The sequence below is a fragment of the Gossypium arboreum genome, chromosome 10 (genome assembly GCF_025698485.1).
Source record: "Gossypium arboreum isolate Shixiya-1 chromosome 10, ASM2569848v2, whole genome shotgun sequence".
Lineage (NCBI taxonomy): Eukaryota > Viridiplantae > Streptophyta > Magnoliopsida > Malvales > Malvaceae > Gossypium > Gossypium arboreum.
The window spans coordinates 96,640,862-96,666,440 of record NC_069079.1 but is presented as its reverse complement, the minus strand read 5'-3'; the positions used below and the strand labels follow the sequence as shown (position 1 = coordinate 96,666,440).

Genomic DNA, 25,579 nt, shown 5'->3' with positions numbered 1-25,579 from the left:
CAAATACAGGGTAAAATTGTCTAGGGGAAAATTTTGCTATTACGTTCGTTGTTGAATAGGCTATTCTTAGCCCCCTTCACTGAATGATGATTCGGCAAATTAGATGAATAGAAGAGGAATAGTCATTCGTCGAATGAAGAAAACGATGAAGCAAACTATGGCTTAACTATTCATTTAAGAATAAAGAGGGAATGGCTTCCATTCCCTCCAACCAAACGTTAAGGGTTTTTTACATTATGTTTGGATGATAAGTTTTAGATTTGGAAAAACAAATTGGAGTTAAGAATTCTTCCCTTTTCATTATTTTTCTTATTTTTAAATATTCAATTTAAGAGAAAAAGGAAAGATAATAATTTTATTTTTTATGGTTCCTTAATTGTAAATGCTTCTATTATTTGTTAAATTATTTTCTTTTGAACTATCACTACTTTTAACACTATTACAACTCCTTTTATATTTTAGTTTTCAAACTATCAAAATCATTTTCTACATTTTTCAACTCCTAAGTTTGTACCAATTTAATTCTTTTCTAAAATTAATTTATACTTGTTTATTATCACTTTTTATGAAAACTTTATTTTTATAAATTAAATTAAATTTAATTATTATATATTTTTAAGTGTCATTATAATTGAAAATTTTATTTAAACAAATCATTTACTTTACTTTTCAAACCAAAAAAATGTTAACATTTATTTTCTTTATTAATTTTAACTATTCAAACAACAAATAAATATCTCCTTCCCCTTTCTTCACTTTTAATTATGCAAAATAGGGTTAGAGTAGACTTACGGATGGTCTAATCTGAAGGCCTATTCGAAAAATGAGAGAACTTGAATAATAATATAAGCTCGAAAAATAGATTTAGACAAAAAAATAATGCATGTTTAAAAAAGGGTCAGGCCTCAGGTAAAGTTTTTTTTATCTGAGCCCGGCCCGACCTGAATTCACAAAAAGACAAAATAAAAATCTACTATTTTTTTGTTGTTTTAATGTTATTTTTTTGTTGTTTTCTCCCTATTTTGCTGCCATTTCACTATGTTATTGTTTGGATATTGCATACCACTTGTTTTATTGATAATTTTGTCACTATTTTAGAGGTATTTGCTTGTTAAGTTGTAAAGTTACACCCATCTTAGTGTTATTTAAGCATACATATTTTTTTAAAATTTATTTTCAACTTATTGAGAAATATTTATTCTAATGTTTTTAGTTATTTTGATGTATTATGTATGTTTAAAATTATATAAAAAATTAATACAATTGGGTCGGGTCAAGCCAGGGTTTTATCATTTTTATTTGGGTCGAACTTGGATAAAATTTTAGGTCCATTTTTTGGGCCGAACCCTTGCCTAACAAACGGACCTATATTTTTTATTGCACTCGGCCCATGAACACCTCTAGGTTAGATTAAAAAATAAAGAAGATGAAGAGTTAAAATAAAAATATTAATCTACTTTTTTTATGAAAACCCTTTGTCTGAGTATTATTTCTTAAATAACAATATATAATGTAAGATTAACTTAGCAATAATATTATTTAAATCTAAGAATATCTAAGATATTATTATCTTATATCATCTCATTCATTTTATTTATGGTTAAAATGAAAACAAATGATTTAAAAAATTTAATTTAAAATTTAAATATTTAATATCGTTATAAAAATGTTTTTGAAAAATAAAATATAAAATAATCATGTTAGAAATGATATTATAATATAAAATATGCATTTAAATGATGTTGAAGTTTATTAAATATATATTTTAAAGATTGTGTTAATAATATTGATATATTATAAATTGAGAGAATATTTGATAAATAATAATATGAGTTAAATAAAATAAAATAAGGACAGATTCTACCATATATCACTTTAAAATAATGTAGTACCTATTTTAGCCACTTTAAATTTTTGTTAATTAAAATAATTATTCAAATTAATCATCATAAAAATAATCCAAAATATTTCTTTTATTTGCAACATAAAAACTACGACTGCCCACACCCACCAATCCTCTTTATCGCCCATCCCCTACACCTCTTCACTCTCCAGCCCACCACCATAAAAACCACCTTACTCCCAATTTATTTTATTTTTTAATTTTTAAATTTTCCATATTTTCCTAAAGTTTCTCGGCCACCAAATATCCAAGTTTTTTTTTTTTTTAAGTTGGACTTGAATTCAATAGCTTCCCTTTTCCAGATAACGAAACAAGCAAAAAACATGAAGCAACCATTTCGACGTACAAACAAATATATAAAGCTAAAGATGAGAAACCTTTTCAATTCACTTGACGGGAAAAGTATCTTTGTACAAGATATCATCGGAAGAAGAGGTGTCGAAGTTGTCAATAAGAGCTGTTTCAGTGAGTTGGCTCTGACAACACGAATTGCCCGACGAGGACTGAAGCTACATAGGGAAGAGCCCCCAGAGAGGGAAGGCTTTCGATTTCGAGAACAATCTAAGGAGCGAGACGGTTTCAGCTTTGACCTATAAGTAAAAATCCCTCATTATTTCCTTCTTAAGACAAAGACTTCATTCATTGACTCAACTTTATCGTCTTTCTTTGACCATTTGGCCATGGCATCGGTTAGTTCTTTTCTTTCTTTTTTTCTATCTTTTTTGGTTCATAATTTCTGCTATTTCCTTTGTTCTGATCTTTGGGTTTTTCTTCATTTCTTTGTTGATCCAACAATTAGTATATGACTTTATGCTTAATCTAAGGCTGAGGTTCAATGGATTCTTAGGAAGTACTTAAAGTAATGAGCTAATGCTGCTAAAAATTTTGTCCATTAGATATTTAATAAAAGAATGGGGACTTGAGTTTGTGGTTTGCCTACATTAAAAGCAAATTAGCAATCATAGCTTTTAATCCTTTTGGAATTTTGATAGTAAACCAGCTTGTTGAATGCATTTGTATCATTTATAGCTAAAAGAGTAACATGAGGAAGCATAAGAGTTCTGGCCAGGGTAGGGATCTGGAGAAGAGAATCTATGGTAACCACCGTCATGATTCGTCGCCGATGGAAGTGGAAAGACGTGGATTTTGATTTGTTTTTATACTACTTTTTTGCAGAATTCGTAAACGAGAAAGTTCAGGAGATGACAATTGTATTATTTTTCTCAAGTAGTAAACGTTTTTTTTTTTTTTTAGTTGGCAAAAACGAGTATTCTGAATTAATTGTAGGGGTATTTTGCTTTAGTTTTAAAAAAATATCACTAGTGAAGTACTCAATGACTAATGTGTGGATTAATAAAATTTTAATAATTCAAATAATTATTTTAATTAGAATGATTAAATTGATAAAAATAACTTAGAGTGATCAAAATAAAACGATTCTATTTTAGAGTGACTTGTGGTATAGTTTACCCGATAAAACATAGTGGAGGACTTATAATAAATACTAATAATTTCACTTAAATACAATTAAATAATAATTAATTATAAATAAATGTTAAATGTTAAAACCTTACACCCTAAACCCTTAAATTTAACATCCTAATGTTGAGAGCTATTAATATTTATTTATAATTATTACGTTTAATATTTAATTATTTTAAATAAAAAGGCTTAATTTATGATTTGACCCTCAAAGTATACTCGTTTTCTTATTTTGATACTTAAACTTTTTATTATCTCAATTTAATACTTAAAGTATCATTTTATTATATATTTTGATCCAATATTTTAACGAGCAGTAAAAACATGCCACGTGACATTTTAATTAAAATATATTTTTATCATATATTTATATATCAATTTTAAAAATTATAAAAATAAATATAAATATATAAAAATTCAAAAATATATAATAAAGTATAAAATAAAATTCATTAATTCCATAAAATAATTAAATATTTTTGACCCGAAAAATCTAACAAAATTTGTTGATGCTCTTCATCATGTTCTTCATGTGAAAAAAGAAAAAAATTCTCTTATATTTTTATTCACAGTAATCTAAACAAAAACAATCCCAAAATTATAATTACTTTATTGAATTTAAAATTCATATAATCTTTCTTTCAAGTTTAAAGAAAAACCCAAATAAAACCTATAAAATCTCTAGATTCTGACATCAACAGTCACCATCGACCACCATGCTCCACTGCCTATCGTTGCTCATCATAGTTGTTTGAGTCCAAATTTTATCATTCTCTTATTTTCGACCCGCTTTTCATTTCTAACATTTATATTTTTTTAAAAGGACACTAGATTTTTATAGATCTGCAAATAAGTCTCAAAACTTCAATACCAAATCTAGGTGTTTTTCACCATCAAATTGTCTTCAAAATTTAGTATAGTCTTGCTCTCTTTATAAGCTTCTCTTTCATCATTTATATCGACCAAACAATACCTAAAAAATCTATTTTTAGGCCGAAATTTGGGTTGATGATTTTTTATGGTTTTTTTTTATAATGATGATAATTATGATATAAATATGCATAAGTAGTAATGAGAGAGATTTTAACCATGGTTGTTTCTATTGGAAATAAAGATAGAGTGGAAAGACAAGTAGGGAAGAAGATGAACGAGGAGACATAGGAATGAGAAACAAATGAAGTAAAAATATTTTTTAATTAATTTTAATTTTAATAAATATATTTTTAAGTAAAAATAATTTAAGTAATATTTTTATGAAAATGTAAAGGTCATTATGTGACATTCTCTAATTGGTTGAATTTTTTTATATTAGTTAATTTTTGAACTAAAACCATAACAAAATGATACTTTAGGTACTAAATTGGGAAAAAAAGTTTAGGTACCAAAGTAAAAAATGAGTATACTACGGGGCCAAATTATGAATTAAGCCAAGATAAAATTATTAGTATTTATTTGCAAGTCCTCCATATTTTATATTTAATTTAATGATGATGTGTCATATTATTATTTATTTACAGTGCATGAGACTTATACACGAGGTGCATCAAATATTGTTCATTATAAATTAAACTCTTCAATATTTAATTAAAATATAGTGTTAATAAAAATTCTCATTCATTATAAAATCATTTCTACAAACAATAAAAAATTGATATCTTCAATATTTTGTTTCTTTTCCTAACTGCGAATAAATTGATTATAATAGTTCATAAATTATATATAATTAATATAATTATAATATATTAGATTAGATAATATTATAAAATTTTATATGCGAATATAAAGTTATAAATAGCACGTTTGATTGGGGGAATTGAATAGAGCTGTAATGTAGAGTTGCAATCAGTATTCAATTATTTGGTTGAATGGAATGGAATAAAATTGTGTCAGTATTCTTGTGTTTAGTTGGATGAAATAGATATTGTAATAGCATAAGGAAAAAGACTTAAATGACTAAAGCACCCTTAGTAGAATTTTTTATGTAGATGATTATTATTATTAAATTTTAATAAGATTATTATTAAATATAATTTAATAAAATAATATATAATTTAATAACATTTTAATATTATCATAAAATATAAATTAATAAAAATTATAATATATAATATTATAAAAATAATATATAACCTACTTTATTATTTTTAAACACATATTTAATGTGCTAAATATTTCATTATCCCTTTATTCTTTCCTTGCACTCTTTTTCTTCCTTTAATAAATTTATTTTATCTTTTATATAATAAAAATCAAGTTTACATAATCTTCAATTGGTTTAATTGAAACATCCATCTACAACCATGGTTGAATCAACAGATTATCATCTTTATAAACATATCATTTTATTTTTATATAGTTAAATTAAAACACTTGTTCCTTGTTCATTTCAAATTGGATTATCCTCCATGTTCATACAAGCATTGTAAATGACACACACATCTATATACACAGTTCGTAATGAAAATAGTCTATATTAAACTCGCGAAATATGACCAGTAAATTTTTCTGATCAACTACAGGTTGCAAGAATATTTGGCAGCGGTACTTTGTCCAGTAACCTTTCGGAGCAATTACTAGACCACGACCTTTCCTTGCTGTATCTACGTAAAAATTTGCTTTGGTCGCTAATTGAGGCGATTATTGAAAATTTGAAAACCAACTTTCGATTTTATTAAAAAAGGGAGTCGCCACCGATCTTTTTTTTCTAGGTGTGATCAGACACCTAATAAATCTTCTTTTTAGAAAAAAAATATTTTTGAGTAAAAAAAGAAGGCCGAGTTTAGGTCTACATCAAAATCCAGAGAAAAATAGAGTTCGGAAATCGGTTACGCACGAGGAAGGTATTGGCACCTTCGCAAAGACCAAAATTGGTATCCCGTTAAACATGCGTTGTCTTTAATTTTAAAAAAAACGAATTCAATTTAATATTTAATCATGATCTGATTGAAACACGAGAATTTTGAAAACACAAAAATTTTGAAACTCGAAATTTTTTTTGAAACCCGAGAGATTTTGAAAACACAAAAATTTTTGAAAACCTGAGAATCTTTGAAACCCGAGAAATTAAAAAAAAACGAAAATTTTTGAAACCCGAATTTTTTTATAAAGAAAAAACACGAAAAATTTTAGAAACACGAAAAGTTTACAACACTAGAATTTTGACAAATTACATATCCTCATCTACATTTTAAAAATAAAATTTGATCACTTACCCATAATCACAAAAATAAATATCCTATTTCAAAACACGAGAATTTTTAAATTTTTCGATTTTTTTTAAAAGGACGTCCCATTTTTAACGCGAGCCAATGATGTTCACCCAATATAGCGATGAAATTAACGACTTAATGTTAAATCGATACGTTGCCTTATTTATTGAAATTAATTAAAAGAAAATAAAAATATTTCTAAAATAATAAAAAGAAAACTAATAACAACGTTGTAATAATATGTGATCTAAAATATATATTAAATTCGGAATGGATAAATAATAATAATAAGGGTAAGAATATACCGAAGCCCAATGTTATGGGGTTACTGAAATTAATCTCCTTTCTCCTCGGGCTGCTGAAATGGGCCTTTGTTGGTAATCGTCACTGGATCAGATTGCCGCAACTAGAGTCGGGTTGACTCGACTATTTTAAAATTTATTTTCTTCTTTTTTAGACCAAATTTTTGCATGGCCCACATAAAATTCACATAAAGATAAAAGATTCAAATCATTTCAGCCTATTACAAAATAATCCCCGCCCAACTAACTTAATATTTCAAACCAAACTAAACCCAACTCACTAATTAAAAAAGAAAAATACAAACCAACCCAACTCACTAACTTAAGAAACCCAACACAACCAACCCAACCCACTAACTTAACATATCACCCAACCCACTAATTAACCCAAACCAAATTTAACCTATCAAATCTAACATAAACCAACCCATTAACTAAAATATTACTTTTTTTTTCAATACTAAACCCCCCAAACAAACAAGTTTCCAGTAGCAAACAAAGAAAGAAAGAAGAGTTCCAAGCTTCAAGCTGCCGAACCCCCCTTCTCCTTCCACCATGCGCGCCACCAACAGCCATTGTGTGCGCCGCGTGAAATCAAGCTACGGGTAGTTGGGGTTTGGATTTCGTTGTGGCTGATAATCGATCGGCTCGACTATTTGGAGTGGGTTTTGGTTTGGGAACTTGGTTGTTGTGTTAATGGTGGTTGGTCCTTGGTTGCTTGGTTGCTTGCCAGATATTGGAGTTTTTTTTACTTAGATTGCGGAATGTTCCTTTTTTGTTTTTTTTGCTGGAGAATTTCTTTTGTTTTTTTTGCTCTTCACCGAATATCAAATGGGGGAATCCTCCTCCTCCTTCGTTTTGCTGAAAAAAAACCCTCTCTTTTATGGTGTAATTTTTTCTCTTTTATTTCTACCATTTTGCTTGTTTCCCATGCTATTTGCAGGTAATGGGTAAAGAAGGAGCAGCCACCCATGCTGGTGGCTTGAAAATCTGGGGAGTGGGTGCCCCAAATCACGTAATCTGTCAAAAGGACCAAATCATAACTGCAGTAAAATTTCTGAGGCTAAAGTGTAATTTTTAGAAAATTTAGGGTTAAAATGCAATTTAATAAAAGTTTAGGGGTCAAAATATAATTTAAGAAAAGTTTATGGGTCAAAATATAATTTTTTATTTTTCAAAAATTTTTTATTTTTATTTTTATTTTTGAAATTTTGAAAATTAAACACAAACTCTAGTCGGACAAAAATTTAGTGCAGTTGCCCATCTTTGCTCATCGTTGTGAAACAGGGATAGTGCAAAGACTTAAAAGCACTAAATTTTGTTCGATTGTCCAATCTTTATTCTTTATTGAAAAACACAAAATTGAAAATAGCTCGGGATGCGACCCGAAGTTCAACTCACCTCTTGGATTATGAGTTGATATTTGAAAAAGCAGAAAATTGAAAATACCTCAGCATGTGACCTGAGGCTTAACTCACCTCTCGCAATATGAGTTGATTTTTTTTTTGAAAAAAAGAAATTGAAAATACCTCAGCGTGTGACCCGAGCCTCAACTCACCTCTCGCAATATGAGTTGATTTTTTTGAAAGACAGAAATTGAAAAATACCTCGACGTGTGACCCAAGGCTCAACTCACCTCTCGCAACATGAGTTGATTTTTTTGAAAAACAGAAATTGAAAATACCTCAGTGTGTGACCCGAGGCTCAACTCACCTCTCGCAATATGAGTTAATCTTTTTTCACATAAATTGAAAATAGAAAATGAAAATATCTCAGCGTGTGACCTGATGCTCAACTCACCTCTTGCAATATGAGTTGATTTTTTTGAAAAGTAGAAATTAAAAAACAAAAATTGAAAATACCTCGGCATGTGGCCCGAAGCTCAACTCACCTCTCGCAATATGAGTTAATTTTTGAAAAACAGAAAGTAAAAATATTAGGATACCAAAACATATCATTTGGTGGAACTTCATGTGTCTTTTTCCTTGATCCAGTATAAATATCATCAAAACCTCTCGCTCTGCTGGAGTACCTGCATATGTCATGCATGATGTTATCATGATATGCACATGCTTGTCCTAAATGCCTGTATGCCTACATGATTATGCTATGCGCCTTGGACTTGTTTGTCATATATCTCTTTTCGTCACGATTCTTGTGATGATCTGCATTCATTGCTTCGATTCTTGACTTTCTCTTCAGGCTTTGTACTTGTCCTCCAGCTTTACGAGTAATCTGTGTTTCTCAGATATCACTCTTTTGCCCCCTGTTGAACTTTGTCCTTGCTTTGAGGCCTCGTACTTATCGAATTCTCATCTGGGTAATGCTCAACCTTTCTTTTCTTTAGAGTATGTCATTCTACTATTTATTATTTAAACCACACAATGAGATGCATGAAAATGGTCAAGTAGGTACGAAAGGGATACCTCACATTTATTTATTTCAAAAGTAACATACAAAGAAAGTTGACTAAGAAAAGTTAAAAGCGTTATAAAGAGAAAGGGGATCGTATTTAGTGGCTACAAATGCTCTAGATATTCAACGCATGAACTCTTCCACGTTTCTTAATCAAGAATCTTTTTGAGCATAGCTTCTTGTGTAGAAGATTTCGAGCTTCTGAAAATGCTTCAAATACCTCACCGTTGGACTCACTGTTCAAACCTAAATCTCCTTCATTGGGACGCCCCTTTCGAGTTTTCATCCTAACCCTTTTGTTTATTAAAACGCCCTTTCGGGTTTCATCTTGATTTCTCTTTTTTTTAGGCATAATATTTCTTCACAGCATCTGAGTTCACTGGATTAGGTAACTCCTTCCCATCCATCTCAGTGAGAATCAAAGCTCCACCCGAGAAGGCCTTTTTTACAACCTATGGTCCCTTCTAATTTGGTGCCCATTTTCCTTGAAAGTCTTTTTGTATTTGGAGAATTTTTCTCAGTACAAGTTCTCCCTTGCGGAATTCTCTTGGTCGTACCTTCTTGTCATGGGCCGCGATCATTCTCTTTTGATACATCTGTCCATGACAGATTGCCTTCAAGCGTTTTTCCCCGATAAGATTTAGCTGGTCGTATCGAGTTCGAGCCCATTCTGATTCCTCTAGTTCCGGCTCCATTAACACTCATAGAGAGGAGATATCAACTTCGATGGGCAGCACAGCTTCCATTCCGTAGACCAGAGAGAAAGGAGTTGCCCTCGTAGATGTCCGCACAGATGTACGATATGCATACAAAGCAAATGGTAGCTTTTTGTGCCCGTCTTTATATGCCTCGGTCATTTTCCAATAATCCTCTTAATATTTTTGTTGGCCGCTTCCACAGCTCCGTTCATTTTCGAAGGATAGGGTGAGGAGTTATGATGCTTTATTTGAAATTGCTCACACACTTCCTTCATCATCTTGTTGTTCAGGTTCAAGGCGTTATCCGAAATGATTTTCTCAGGCAAACCATATCGACATATGATTTCCTTTTTCAAGAACCTACAAACTGCAACCTTCGTCACATTAGCAAATGAAGCGGCTTCTATCCATTTCGTGAAGTAATCTATAACCACAAAAATGAACCAGTGTCCATTAGAAGCTTTTGGGGAAATCGGCCCTATGACATCCATGCCCCACATAGAAAAAGGCCACGGAAAAGTCATGACATGAAGGGGTGAAGGGGCTGTATGAATTTTATCGCCATAAATCTAACATTTGTGGCACTTTCGTGCATAACTAATGCAGTCGCTTTCCATCGTCAGCCAGTAATAACTGAGTCTCATAATCTGTCTAGCCATAGTGAAACCATTAGCATGCATGCCACAAATTCCTTCATGGACATCTTCAAGTATTTTTTTGGCTTCAATAGCATCCATGCATTTTAGGAGCACTTGATCTTTTCCTCTTTTGTACAGGATGTCCCCATCAAGAACAAATTCTGCCGACATTCTTCTGATTGTTCTTTTATCGTTCTCATTTGCTTGTTCGGGATACCTTTGATTCTTGACATATTCTAAGATATCAAGGAACCAAGGTCGTCCATCTGTCTCTTTTTCAATGGTACAACAATGTCCAGGGACCTCATATATGCTCATTTGGAGAGGTATTATTTTCGTTTCTTTGTTTGCTTTGAACATTGAAGCCAAAGTGGCCAAGGCATCAGCCAATTGGTTTTCTTCTCGTGGGAAGTAATTAAATGTCACTTCTTTGAATTCTTTAACCAATTCTGCCACTAGATCACTATATTTAACTAATTTTGGATCTCTCACTTCTCAATCTCCGCGGATTTGGTAAATCACCAACGCTGAATCCCCGTACACCTTTAGGATTTTGACATTTTGTTCAATGGCTGCACGAAGTCTCATGATACAAGCCTCATAATCCGTTATGTTATTGGTACAGAAAAAATTTAGCCTGGCAGTAAGCGTATAATGGTTCCCTTTTGGTGATACCAAGACTGCTCCAATCCCATGCCCCAATGCATTTGACGTACCATCAAAGCTCATCTTCCATGACTTCTCTTTTGATGACTCACATTCTTTTTCTGTAATGCACATCAAGTCTTCATCTGGGAAGTCAAATCTCAATGGCTCGTATTCCTCCGTTGTTCGAGTTACTAAGAAGTCAGCTATTGCGCTCCCTTTTATCGACTTTTGGCTCACATAGACGATGTTGTACTCTGACAGTAGGATTTGCCATCGTGCCATTCTTCTTGAGAGTACAGGTGATTCCATCATGTAGTTTATTGGGTCCAACTTTAAAATTAACCATGTCGTATGATACAACATATATTATCTGAGCCTCCGAACTACCCAAACCAAAGCGCAACAGAATTTTTCAATTGACGAATAATTTGCCTCATACTTGTGAACTTTTTGCTGAGATAGTGAATCACCTTTTCTCTTTTCCCCGACTCATCATGTTGCCCTAGTACGTAACCCATTGAATTTTCGAACACAGTTAGATACAATATAAACAGTCTTCCTGGAGATAGCGGTACTAACACCGGGGGACTAGATAAGTATTGTTTTATCTTGTCAAAAGCCATTTGGCACTCCTCGTTCCATTCTCCTGGATTATGCTTTCGAAGGAGTCAAAAAATTGGGTCACACTAGTTGGTAAGTTGAGCAATGAATCGAGCGATGTAGTTCAACCTTCCTAAAAATCCTCTGACTTCTTTTTGCATGCGCAGAGGTGGTAGTTCTTGTATGGCTTTTATCTTATCTGGATCAACTTCAATGCCTCTCTCGCTGACGATGAAGCCTAGCAATTTTCTCGAGGTAGCCCCAAATGTACACTTGGCTGGATTAAGCTTCAGCTGGAACTTTCTCAGTCTTTCAAACAACTTCTTGAGGTTCCCAACATGCTGTCTTTCCCCCTTGGATTTGGCGATCATATCTTCGACGTAGACTTCTATTTCTTTGTGCATCATGTCATGAAACAACATCACCATGGCCCTCTGATATGTTGCCCCAGCGTTTTTTAATCCGAACGGCATCACCTTATAACATAATGTTCTCCACATTGTTACGAAAGTAGTTTTCTCCATATCTTTAGGAGCTATCTTTATCTGATTATAACCCAAGAATCCATCCATGAACGAAAACAATGAATGTTTGGCCGTGTTATCCACCAATGTATCGATGTGTGACAAGGGAAAACTATCTTTAGAACTTGCTCGATTCAGATCGCAATAATCCACACACATTCGTACCTTGCTGTCTTTTTTCGGTACTGGTACTATGTTAGCTACCCATTTTGGGTACTTGGAGACTTGTAGAAAGCCAGCATCAAACTGTTTCTTGACTTCTTCTTTTATCTTTAACAGCATTTCAGGTCTCATTCTTCTTAGCTTCTATTGAATGGGTTTGCATTCCGGTTTCAGTGGAGTTTATGGACCACTACATCCTCGTTCAAACCTGGCATGTCCTGATACGACCATGCAAATACATCTTTGTACTTATGGAGCAAAGTGATCAAATCATGTCTGGTGTCATCTGAAATGGTGGTCCCAATCTTCACTTCTTGCCTCTTTTCTTCATTTCCCAAGTTTACCGTCTCGACAACTTCTTGATGAGGTAGAATTTGTTTATGTTCTTGTTCTACCATTCTTAGTAAGTCAGGAGACGAGACACAGTCTTCAGCGTTTTCCTCAACTTCAAATTCTCCTAAACAAATAGCTTTCTCGAAGTCGATTTCAAGACTTGTAACAGATTTGTTCATGTCATTAATATCTGAGCACCTAGAAGTTGAATGGAAAAGAAAACTATAGAGGAGCATCAAAGTATTGGGACCAACAAGCATAATGTTATGGCATGATATGAGGTACATGTAAATACAGGCCGTGAGAAGAGGAAGAATTATGAAGTTAATGAGAATGAAAAGACCATGACAAAATGCATCTCCATTAATGTTCATTTAAATGATAAAGAGTAAATCATAAGCTCTTACAAAAGATTCCCTACTATTACTTAGGGACACACAAAAAGAAGAGTGTTAACATTCAGCATTACTCTGGAGAAGACTTAGAAACTATAAGGAGATCCACAGCAGTCCAATTGTTCAAAACGAATCCAGGAGGACAAGGGTGTATCATTGAAACATCTTTAATTGCATCATTTCCTTTGTCAATGACATTTATACTGACATTCTAAAGACCTCTTTCAATTAATAACAGCGTACTTCATGGATTATCTTGTCTGAGGTATATCATTCCTGCAAATGTAAATGTTTTTGACAAAGGAGGGTACGTTATGGGCTCCCATTCTAATTCTCGGCCTAAGGCTCTTGCAATCTGCCTTTCTCGATTTTTCTGTAACTATTTTCTTTTTTGTCGCATATCTGGTTTGAACCCTAGACCGTATCGAGCCTTGTGGGGTACTGGTTTTAGCGCTCTAACTATCCCTTACTGATATCTTCCCAAACCTTTCTTCGCTCGGGCTCCTTTTCCCACAGTCAGCTTAATTCCCATCTTGATATTCCTTAATAGCTTGGGCACGGGAATTTTATTTCTTTCAGCAACGAACATAGCATTGATGAATTCGAGGGAACGGAAGGAACATTCTACTGCATCCTTTCTTATTTTGAGGTATGGTGTATCAGCAAAGATAGATGCGACAATGTCTTCCTCACCCGCGATAGCGACCAAAAGATCATCCATGATAAACTTTACTTTTTGATGAAGAGATGAAGGAATGCCCCAGCAGAGTGGATCCAAGGCCTTCTTAAAAGGCAATTATACGAAGGCGTGATGTCCATGACCTGAAACTCGATGTCATATATATAGGGGCCCACTTCTAGAGGAATTTTGATTTTTCCCATGACTTCTCGTCTTGTCCCATCGAATGCCCTTACTATAGAGTGACAAAGCCTCAGATAAGATATATCAATTGGAATTCTAGAAAGCGTGGCCAAAGGCATGACATTGAGTGCCGACCTGTTATCAATGAGCACATTCGGTATTATATAACCCTTGCAATGGGTTGTGATATGCAATGCTTTTACGGAGCCCCTACCATTTGGCGGTATTTTGTCATCACTGAAAGAAATAAAATTATCCGCGTTCAGGTTATTCACCCACCTATCAAGCTTTTCGACAAATATATTGTGCTTGATTTAACACTTTCAGAAAAACATTCTGATGTGGTTCTGAATTCAACAGTAGGGATAATACCGAGATTCGTGCTGGTTGTTTGCTTAACTGTTCCACGATGTTATATTCACTAAGCTTGATGAGCTTCAAGAATTCATGTGCTTCCTCTTCATTCACAGGCCTTTTAACTTCTTGTTTGGACGGAGTCTCAAGTTTGACCTCGGCCTTATGCATCGGTGCCTTACCTTTCTGCTTTGAGTCATTAGTCTTCTTCATTGGTTCGACCACTTTAGAATAACACCTCCCGCTGCGGGTGAAGTGTCTTACTTCGCCAACATTTCCAGTTGTGACTTTGGATTTTTCACCTTCAGGTATGATAATGTTGACATCATATTTCCATGGTATTGCCTTGTTGTCTTTGTAAGGGAAAGGAAATGGTACTTCAATTATCATCTTTGGTTTCACTTGCTCCTTTTTTTCATTGTAATAAATCACCAATGGTCGATCGGCACTAATAGGGAAACCTGATGATTGATTATCAGAAGTGCATACTTCTCTTTCATCGACCTCTTCCATTTTGTTAAAGATCTCGACTTCCTTGTTGTCCATCATGTCTTGAAGTAGTTTTCTGAATCCTTCACAAGACTGGATGTCATGCCCCTCGATCCCATGAAAATCACAAAAAATTGACTTTTTGTATTTTCTTCTTTGAAAATTCTGTTGGGATGACATAACAGCCCCTTTTCAACCATTACCTCTCAAATTTTTCGCAGCGGTGTCTTTATTTTAGAAACACAAATTTTGGCATGCCACCTATCTTCTTTTGTCACCACGCTCACGTTCCCTTCAGTGTGGTTAGGGAGTGGATTTTCAGCCGTATTGCCAGCACCATCGAATCGTAGAATGCCTGCATCAATAAGACCTTGAACCTTCCTTTTAAAGGCCAAACAATTTTCTATAAAATGCCCCTGGTTTCCAGCGTGGTACATGCAACTAGCATTAGGATCGTACCATTTTAGGTATAGAGGCTTCAGGGGTGCCATATAATGTGGGGATATTAATTGTTTTTCGGTACAGCTCTCCGTATGACAAGGGAATTGGGGTGAACTGGGGTTTTTCAGGATTGGATCTTGCCGGTCTTTGTTCATTTTTGGGTTGGCTTTCAGTAGGCATGGTATTTGGTGGGAACATGGCAAATGGTCTTTGGTTATTTGTGGCGTAGACGGGGTAAGGAGGAGGTGCTTGATAGTAAGGGCTTTGGGGAGGATAATAAAAGTTTGGAGGTGGGCGATATCGAGGTCGTGGCTGGGCTGGGTAAGGATTAGAAATGTAGTGGCTCTCAGTTCCCACCATATGGGCTTCTGCCTCTTTTTTCTTTACAGGTGCTGCCCTTTTCGAGCTCTCGGAACCTTCCATCCTTCTACTCTTGATGGCATTTTCTATAAGTTCCCCGGATATTACAATATCTTCGAAGTCTTTCGTGGAACTTCCTACCAACTTATCTTAAAACGGCACTTTCAAAGTGTTGATGAAGAGGACCATTATTTCAGTTTTAGTCAATAGGGGTTCTACTTGAGCAGAGATATCCCTCTACCTTTACGCGTATTGCCTAAAAGTCTCCGTCGGCTTCTTTTCTATCATCTGCAGAATTAGTGTGACAGCCCCAAATTGACCCTAGTCGGAAAGTGGTTTCGGGACCACTAAACCGAGTCATAAAAATAATTAACTGTTATAGTTGATGCTCATTATATGTACATATGCATGTGTGAAAATTTCATGTTTGAATTTTGTTAATTGTAAGTGAATTTTATCAAATAGAACTTATGTGAGAAAATTTAGAAATGTGCTAGGCAAATGTAAAGTGGCCTAATAATGCATGTTGTGAAAATGATGGGTTTGCATGTCAAATTACCCAAAATTAAAGCATAGTGGCCGGCCATGCTATGGGTGGAAACATGTTGTAAACATGTTGTGTAGTGTGTTATGTTAGAAAGAATAAAAAAAAGGGGTTAGAATTAAAGTAATGCAAAGGGAGGAGTGATGAAAAAAAATTGTCTCACCCATGCCCCCCCATTGCCGTGAATTGAAGAAAGAAAACAAAAAAAAGTGTTCATCCTTGAACATCTTTGGCGAAAATTTTAAGGAGAAAGGAAGAAGAAAGGATTTTCTTGCTTCTTGTTCGGTTGGTTGGTGTTTAGGAGGAGGTATGTTTGGTGTTGTTCCATGAGATTCATGCATGTTTTTTTTATTTTTTTATTTTATTTTATTTATTTGTTAGCTCGAGTTCTATCTAGCCCATGGTTTAGATCTTTGCTATGTGATGGAGATAATATTCGGCCATGGGTGTTGTCTTCTTGGTTGATGTTTGATGTTGTGGTGATGAGGCATGAAGATGGGTTAAGTTTCGGCTAAGGAGGATTTGTGATTGATGCCATTTGCATACTAAATGTGAAGCTTTGTAATGATACATGTGGTGGTGGATTTTCTTTTTAGCATTCTTGAGTTAGGCCTTAAGTTCTTTGTTTAACCCATGACCAAAATTTAAGTGGTATGGTGTCTTGATGCATTCGGCCATGTTAGGAAGTAGAAGAGAAGCATGGTTGTTGATCATGTTATTTGGATGAAAATGGTAGTAAGGTGAAGTGCAAATGTTAGTATTTGATCTCTAGAGTATATATGTGTATTAGCCGAGTTTTGAACTTAAAATGAATTGGTATTTCGTCAATACAAGTAACCATAATTGTAGAATGTATTAAGTGTTGCAATCGGCCTCAACATAGACATGCATATTCGGCCATAGAAAGAAGATTGGTGTTGCATGTATTCGGTTAGAGGCAAGCATATTGATGCTTTTATTTTGGCTTAGACAATCGGCTAAAAGGGAGTGTGGGTTAATATGTTGAGTTGATTCATGATTTCATATGTATGTGACTTTAATGTCTAATGTATATATATGGGCTAAGTACTTTGAGTTCCTCTTTCGATGCTCAAATGATTAAATCAATTTATTTGTTAAATTAAGCTCAAGAGCAAAGGGAACTAAATCCGATAAAGGGAAGGAAAAAGTGGTCGAATAGCCATCGAATCGTTCGACAACATCCGAGGTAAGTTTTCGAGTAACAAAACGATCATATGAACAGAGATATTATGAGATATTTAAGTTTTACAAAACAGGCGAACGGTTTCGGATTCCTGTTCGATTGTGGAAATTCATTATAAATTAACCAGAGATAATTAGAAGTCATGCCATATATTTATAGATTCCTTTTCGAGACTAGTTTCTATAGAAACAAACGACATCGATATTGAAGCCTGCATGAGGAGATATCGAAGTCGTAATGCGCAAAGGTCGATGTAGTCGAACTCAAAAGCAGGGAGACTTTAACTAATAAACTGTACTAATTGGTTCGACCAAAAATTTTAGAAAAAATTTGTAGATGGACATATGAGTCTAGTTTCAGGAAAAATTCTGAACTGGTTTTCGAGTTTTGGAACTTGAGATATGATTTTTAAGGTGACAAGAATACGCTTAGCCACTCGTCTGGAAATTTAAAATGGATTGTGCAAATAAGTGATTTAAGTCTGCAAACCCCTCGTGTCCGACTCCCAAGCGGTCTCTGCACGGGTGTTACAATTAAATTGGTATCGAGCTACGGTTTAGTCGATTCTAGGACTACCGTAATACGTTTGGGTCTAGCTATACATGTCATTATGTGATTATTTGATAGTGTGGTGATTTCGACATTTGCAAATGTGTTTACTTATAGTAATGGATCCGATCCCGACCGAAGCGGTGGTGATGATCTTGAGAGTGTAGCGCTGTTCCGCACAAGGGACAGCCAGCCGTGACTCTCAACCTATTGTTAGTAATCCGAATGATGAAGCTAGACAAGCTTTTTATAGCGTGATGAATGATTGGTTCAACCAATACATTCGGACTAATACGGCTGTTCCACAACCTCCATTCCCGACAAACACAACCCCCGCACCTACGATACCTCGGGTAGCTGACCAAATAAGGTCAAATAAGCCCCCAGTTGACAAAATCCGAAAGCATGGGGCTACTGAATTTAAAGCTACGGACAGCGATGGAGCAAGCTGAATTTTGGTTGGACAACACTATTCGGGTACTCGACGAGCTATCTTGCACACCCGATGAGTGCCTAAAGTGTACTATCTCCTTGCTACGTGATTCTGCCTACTATTGGTGGAATACGTTGACTTCTGTTGTGCCCAGAGAGCAAGTAACTTGGGAGTTTTTCCAAACCGAGTTTGAAAGAAGTATATCGATCGAGATTCATTGACCAAAAACGGAAGGAATTTCTTGAACTCAAACAAGGTTTCATGTCGGTTACCGACTATGAATGAAAATTTGTGAGGCTTAGTTGGTACGCGCGAGAATGCATTTCTTCAGAAGCTGTAATGTGTAAACGTTTCGAAGATGGACTGAATGATGATATAAAGCTGTATGTTGGCATTTTAGAAATCCGAGAATTTGTGGTACTTGTCGAGGAGCTCAGTAAGGAGAAAAGGAAAGCCGATGTGGGAGCAAAGGAGTTTCGTAAGAGATCTTTAGGAAAGCCCTTTCAACAGTCATCAAAGAAATTTAGAGATGGCTTAGGCCGGTCTAGGGACACTTCGGGTTTTTCTAGACGAGATCGCGATCGACCCCTTGTGAGCACACGCGTCACTTCGATCGCCAGTGTTGGAAATGATCGTCGAGACAGAACGGAGTACCAGTATTATGGTAAATGGTATTCGGGAAGTTGTAGATTTCATGACCGCTCCTGTTACAAGTGCAGATCAGTTGACCACTTCATTAAAGATTGCCCAAGGTTGTCTGAACAGAATGTAAATCAGAGTGGGAAACCGGGTGCTACCACTGCTCGAGGTAGACCATCTAGAAATACGGACAATACTAGTGGTGGTCAGAGAAGATCTAGAGATGCTACGACCAGATCTGAGGCTCGTGCTCCTGCTAGGGCTGATGCTATCTGGCACGCGAGGATGCTTCCTCGCCGGATGTTATTACCGTACTTTTACTCTCTTTGATACTAATGTGATTGCTTTGATTGACCTGGTTCTACTCATTTTATATATGTGAAACCTTAGCATCCAAGAAGACTTTACCTATTGAGTCTCTTGAGTTCGTAATTCGGTGTCAAATCCTTGGGTCATTACGTGCTTGTCGACAAAGTATGTAAGAAATGTCCCTAGTAATTGAAGTTCCTATTTTCCGCGAACTTGATGCTTTTGCCGTTTGATGAATTTGATGTTATCCTCGGTTTAGATTGGTTGACCGTGCATGATGCAGATTGTGAATTGCAAAAGCAAGACTATTGATTTGAGGTGCGCAAATAACGAGATAATCCGAGTTGAGTCTACGGACTTAAAGGGTTGCCACCGTAATATCATCAATGTTGGCCCGAAATATGTAAGAAAGGGTGCGAAGCATACCTTGCGTATGTATGATGACAAAGAGTTAGAAAAGAAACCCGAATCTGTCTTGGTGGTTTGTGAATACCGGATGTTTTCAGGAATTACGGGTTTGCCACTGTTCGGGAGGTTAGAGTTTGGTATTGAGCTTGTACACAGGACTACGCCGATTTCGATAGCTCAGATCGTATGGCACCAACCGAGTTAAAAGAGTTGAAAGCTCGGTTGCAAGAATTGACGGATAGAGGTTTCGCTCGACCAAGTTTCTCACCTTAGGGTGCACCAGTATTGTTTGTGAAAAGAAGGACGGAACCATGAGGTTGTGCATCGACTATCGTCAGCTGAATAAGGTGACAATAAAGAATAAATATCCGATGCCACGTATTGACGATTTGTTTGATCAACTAAAAGGAGCCTCAGTGTTTTCAAAGATAGATTTGAGATCGGGTTATTACCAGTTGCGAATTCGAGATTCGGATATACCCAAAACTGCTTTCAGAATGAGATACGGTCACTATGAGTTCTTAGTGATGCCGTTTGGGCTCACTAATTCCCCTGCGGTATTTATGGATTTGATGAATCAGATCTTTAGACCGTATTTGGATCGTTTGTAGTCGTGTTTATCGATGATATTTTGGTTTATTCGAGAAATAAAACCGATCATGTTGAACACCTGGGATTAGTGTTGCAAATTTTACGGGATAAGCGGTTATATGCTAAGTTCGATGAAGTGTGAGTTACGGTTAAGAGAGGTTAGCTTCTTGGGTCATGTGGTATCGAGATCGGGTATTCGAGTTGACTCGAGCAAAATTTCAGCCATACTTAGCTGGAAGCCTCAGAAATATTCTCGAGGTTCGGAGCTTTTGGGACTTACCTGTTACTACCAACGGTTTGTAAAGGTTTCTCGATGATAGCCACACCAATGACGAAACTACTTGGAAGGATGTTAAGTTTGAATGGACGAAAAGTGTCGAAAAGTTTGAACAATTGAAAACTCACTTGACGGAAGCTCGAAGACTAGTGCGGCCGAATCGGGCAAGGAGTTCGTCATTTATAGTGATGCATCCCTACTTGGGTTGGGTTGCGTATTGATGCAAGAAGGTCGAGTTGTGGCCTATGTGTCGAGACAATTAAAGCCACATGAGAAAAATTATCCGACCTATGATCTCGAACTAGCTGCCATCGTATTCGCTTTGAAAATATGGCGACACTACTTATTTGGTGAGAAGTGCCATGTATATTCGGATCACAAAAGTCTCAAATATTTGATGACTCAAAGAGACTTGAATCTGCGACAAAGACGTTGGCTCGAGTTGTTAAAAGATTATGAGCTTGTCATTGACTATCACCCGGGAAAGACTGTTTGCTTTACGAGCGATGAACGTACACTTGTCTGTTCTATCCGACAATGTGTTAGTGGCAGAATTAAAGGCCAAACCAATATTGATTCATCAAATTCGTGAAGCCGAGAAAGTCGATGATGAATTGGCTGCAAAACGGGCTGAATGTGTTCCGAATATGGAATCAGAGTTTCAAATTGATGATGACTATTATTTGAGGTTCAGAAGTCGATTGTGTGTTCCAAGAAATTCAGGACTCATTTCGATGATTCTGAACGAAGCTCATTGTAGCCGAATGTCAATTCACCCGGGGAGTACGAAAATGTACAACGATCCGAGACGTCGGTTTGGTGGCATGGTATGAAACGAGATATTTCGATTTTGTTTGAAGTGTTTAATATGTCGACAAGTGAAGGCGGAACATCAAGTGCCTCTGGGTTTACTTGATAGATCATGATACCGAATAGAAATGGGATCGAGTCATGATGGATTTTGTATCTGGGTTGCCATTGTCGGCAAGTAAGAAAGATGCGATTTGGGTTGTCGTGGATAGACTGACTAAGTCGACTCACTTTATCCCCGTACGCACGGACTTTTCATTGGAAAAACTAGCTGAGTTGTATGTTTCTCAGATTGTGAGATTACACGGGGTACCGATTTCTATTATGTCGGATAGAGATCCGAGATTCACCTCGCGATTTTGGAAGAAATTGCAAGAAGCTTTGGGTACCAAGTTGCATTTTAGCACCGCTTTTCATCCACAAACCGATGGTCAATCCGAGCGGATAATTCAGATACTTGAGGATATGTTGAGATGTTGCATCCTCGAGTTTAGTGGTTCATGGGAGCGGTATTTACCTTTGATTGAATTTGCTTACAACAATAGTTTTCAATTAAGTATTAAGATGGCACCTTACGAGGCTTTGTACGGGCGTAAATGCGTACACCATTGTTTTGGACTGAGCTTGATGAAAGTAAAATTTTTGGAATTGATTTGATTAAAGATGCGAGCAGAAAGTAAAAGTAATCCGTGAAAGTCTCAAGGCGACCACGATCGTCGAAATCGTATGCGGATTTGAAACGAAAGGATATTGAATATCGGTGGGAGATAAAGTGTTTCTTAAAGTTTCACCTTGGAAAAAGATACTCGATTTGGGCGTAAGGGCAAATTGAGTCCGAGGTTCATCGGGCCATATGAAATATCCGAACGAGTCGGTCCAGATTCGCGTGTCGATTGATTTTGCCCCGAACTTGAAAAGATTCACGACGTCTTTCATGTTTCGATGCTTGACGTTATAGATCGATCCATCGCACATAATTAGTCCATCGAGGTTGAAATTCAAGCCAATATGAGTTATGAAGAAGAACCGATTCGTATCCTAGCTCGTGAAGTGAAAGAGTTCTGAAACAAAAGGTTCCTTTAGTAAAAGTGTTATGGCTCAAACACGGGATGGAAGGAGCTACTTGGGAACCTGAGAACTCTATGAAAGAGCGATACCCAAACCTATTTACCGGCAAGATTTTAGGGGACGAAAATTTCTTAAGTGGGGAGAGTTGTGACCCCAAATTGACCCTAGTCGGAAAGTGGTTTGGGACCATGAAACCGAAGTCATAAAAATAATTAACCATCATAGTTGATGCTCATTATATGTACATATGCATGTGTGAAAATTTCATGTTTGAATTTTGTTAATTGTAAGTGAATTTTATCAAATAGGACTTATGTGAGAAAATTTAGAAATGTGCTAGGCAAATGTAAAGTGGCCTAATAATGCATGTTGTGAAAATGATGGGTTTGCATGTCAAATTACCCAAAATTAAAGCATAGTGGCCGGCCATGCTATGGGTGGAAACATGTTGTAAGCATGTTGTGTAGTGTGTTATGTTAGAAAGAATAAAAAAAGGGGTTAGGATTAAAGTAATGCAAAGGGAGGAGTGATGAAAAAAAAATTGTCTCACCCATGCCCCCCCATTGTCGTGAATTGAAGAAAGAAAACAAAAAAAAAGTGTTCATCCTTGAACATCTTTGGCCGAAAATTTTAAGGAGAAAGGAAGAAGAAAGGATTTTCTTGTTTCTTGTTCGGTTGGTTGGTGTTTAGGAGGAGGTATGTTTGGTGTTGTTCCATGAGATTCATGCATGTTTTTTTTTATTTTTTTATTTTATTTTATTTATTTGTTAGCTCGAGTTCTATCTAGCCCATGTTTTAGATCTTTGCTATGTGATGGAGATGATATTCGGCCATGGGTGTTGTCTTCTTGGTTGATGTTTGATGTTGTGGTGATGAGGCATGAAGATGGGTTAAGTTTGACTAAGGAGGATTTGTGATTGATGCCATTTGCATGCTAAATGTGAAGCTTTGTAATGATACATGTGGTGGTGGATTTTCTTTTTAGCATTCTTGAGTTAGGCCTTAAGTTCTTTGTTTAACCCATGACCAAAATTTAAGTGGTATGGTGTCTTGATGCATTCGGCCATGTTAGGAAGTAGAAGAGAAGCATGGTTGTTGATCATGTTATTTGGATGAAAATGGTAGTAAGGTGAAGTGCAAATGTTAGTATTTGATCTCTAGAGTATATATGTGTATTAGCCGAGTTTTGAACTTAAAACAATTGGTATTTCGTCAATACAAGTAACCATAATTGTAGAATGTATTAAGTGTTGCAATCGGCCTCAACATAGACATGCATATTCGGCCATAGAAAGAAGATTGGTGTTGCATGTATTCGGTTAGAGGCAAGCATATTGATGCTTTTATTTTGGCTTAGACAATCGGCTAAAAGGGAGTGTGGGTTAATATGTTGAGTTGATTCATGATTTCATATGTATGTGACTTTAATGTCTAATGTATATATATGGGCTAAGTACTTTGAGTTCCTCTTTTCGATGCTCAAATGATTAAATCAATTTATTTGTTAAATTAAGCTCAAGAGCAAAGGGGAACTAAATCCGATAAAGGGAAGGAAAAAGTGGTCGAATAGCCATCGGAATCGTTCGACAACATCCGAGGTAAGTTTTCGAGTAACGAAACGATCATATGAACAGTATATTATGAGATATTTAAGTTTTAAACAGGGCCAGAACGGTTTCTAGATTCCCTGTTCCGACTTTGGAAATTCATTATAAATTAACCAGAGATAATTAGAAGTCATGCCATATATGTATAGATTCCTTTTCGAGACTAGTTTCTATAGAAACAAACGGCATCAGTATTGAAGCCCTGTACAGGGAGATATCGAAGTCGTAATGCGCAAAGGTCAGTGTAGTCAAACTCTGAAACAGGGGAGACTTTAACTAATAAACTGTACTAATTGGTTTGTCCAAAAATTCTAGAAAAAAATTTGTAGATGGACATATGAGTCTAGTTTCAGGAAAAATTTACGGAACTGGTTTTCGAGTTTTGGAACTCGAGATATGATTTTAAGGTGACAAGTGACACGCTTAGCCAGCTCGTCTGGAAATTTAAAATGGATGTGCAAATAAGTGATTTAAGTCTGCAAACCCTCGTGTCCGACTCGCAGCGGTCTCTGCACGGGTGTTACAATTAAATTGGTATCAGAGCTACGGTTTAGTCGATTCTAGGACTACCGTAATACGTTTGGGTCTAGCTATACATGTCATTATGTGATTATTTGATAGTGTGGTGATTTCTGATATTTGCAAATGTGTTTACTTATAGTAATGGATCCGATCCCGACCGAAGCGGTGGTGATGATCTTGAGAGTGTAGCGCTGTTCAAGACAAGGGACAATGGCGTGGACTCTCAACCTATTGCTAGTAATCTGAATGATGAAGCTAGACAAGCTTTTTATAGCGTGATGAATGATTGGTTCAACCAATACATTCGGACTAATACGGCTGTTCCACAACCTCCATTCCCGACAAACACAACCCCCGCACCTACGATACCTCGGGTAGCTGACCAAATAAGGTTAAATAAGCCCCCAGTTGACAAAATCCGAAAGCATGGGGCTACTGAATTTAAAGCTACGGACAGCGATGATGCCGAGAAAGCTGAATTTTGGTTGGACAACACTATTCGGGTACTCGACGAGCTATCTTGCACACCCGATGAGTGCCTAAAGTGTACTATCTCCTTGCTACGTGATTACGCCTACTATTGGTGGAATCGTTGACTTCATTGTGCCCAGAGAGCAAGTAACTTGGGATTTTTCCAAACCGAGTTTGAAAGAAGTATATCGATCGAGATTCATTGACCAAAAATGAAGGAATTTCTTGAACTCAAACAAGGTTCCATGTCGGTTCATCGACTATGAGCGAAAATTTGTGAGGCTTAGCCAGATGCAGCGAGAATGCATTTCTTCAGAAGCTGTAATGTGTAA

The 25,579-nt window shown here is 35.9% G+C and overlaps 1 long non-coding RNA gene and 1 pseudogene across 1 annotated transcript; one reads left to right on the top strand and one right to left on the bottom strand.

Moving 5' to 3' along the window:
* Positions 1 to 1,987: 1,987 nt before the first annotated feature.
* On the top strand, positions 1,988 to 3,167 carry LOC128282652 (uncharacterized). The gene is made up of 2 exons (XR_008273002.1): positions 1,988 to 2,592; positions 2,933 to 3,167. It is a non-coding gene; the product is annotated as an uncharacterized LOC128282652 (long non-coding RNA).
* A 2,657-nt stretch (positions 3,168 to 5,824) lies between these two features.
* The window catches only part of LOC128282099 (thioredoxin-like protein YLS8), a 36,125-nt pseudogene continuing 16,370 nt past the window's right edge, over positions 5,825 to 25,579 (bottom strand).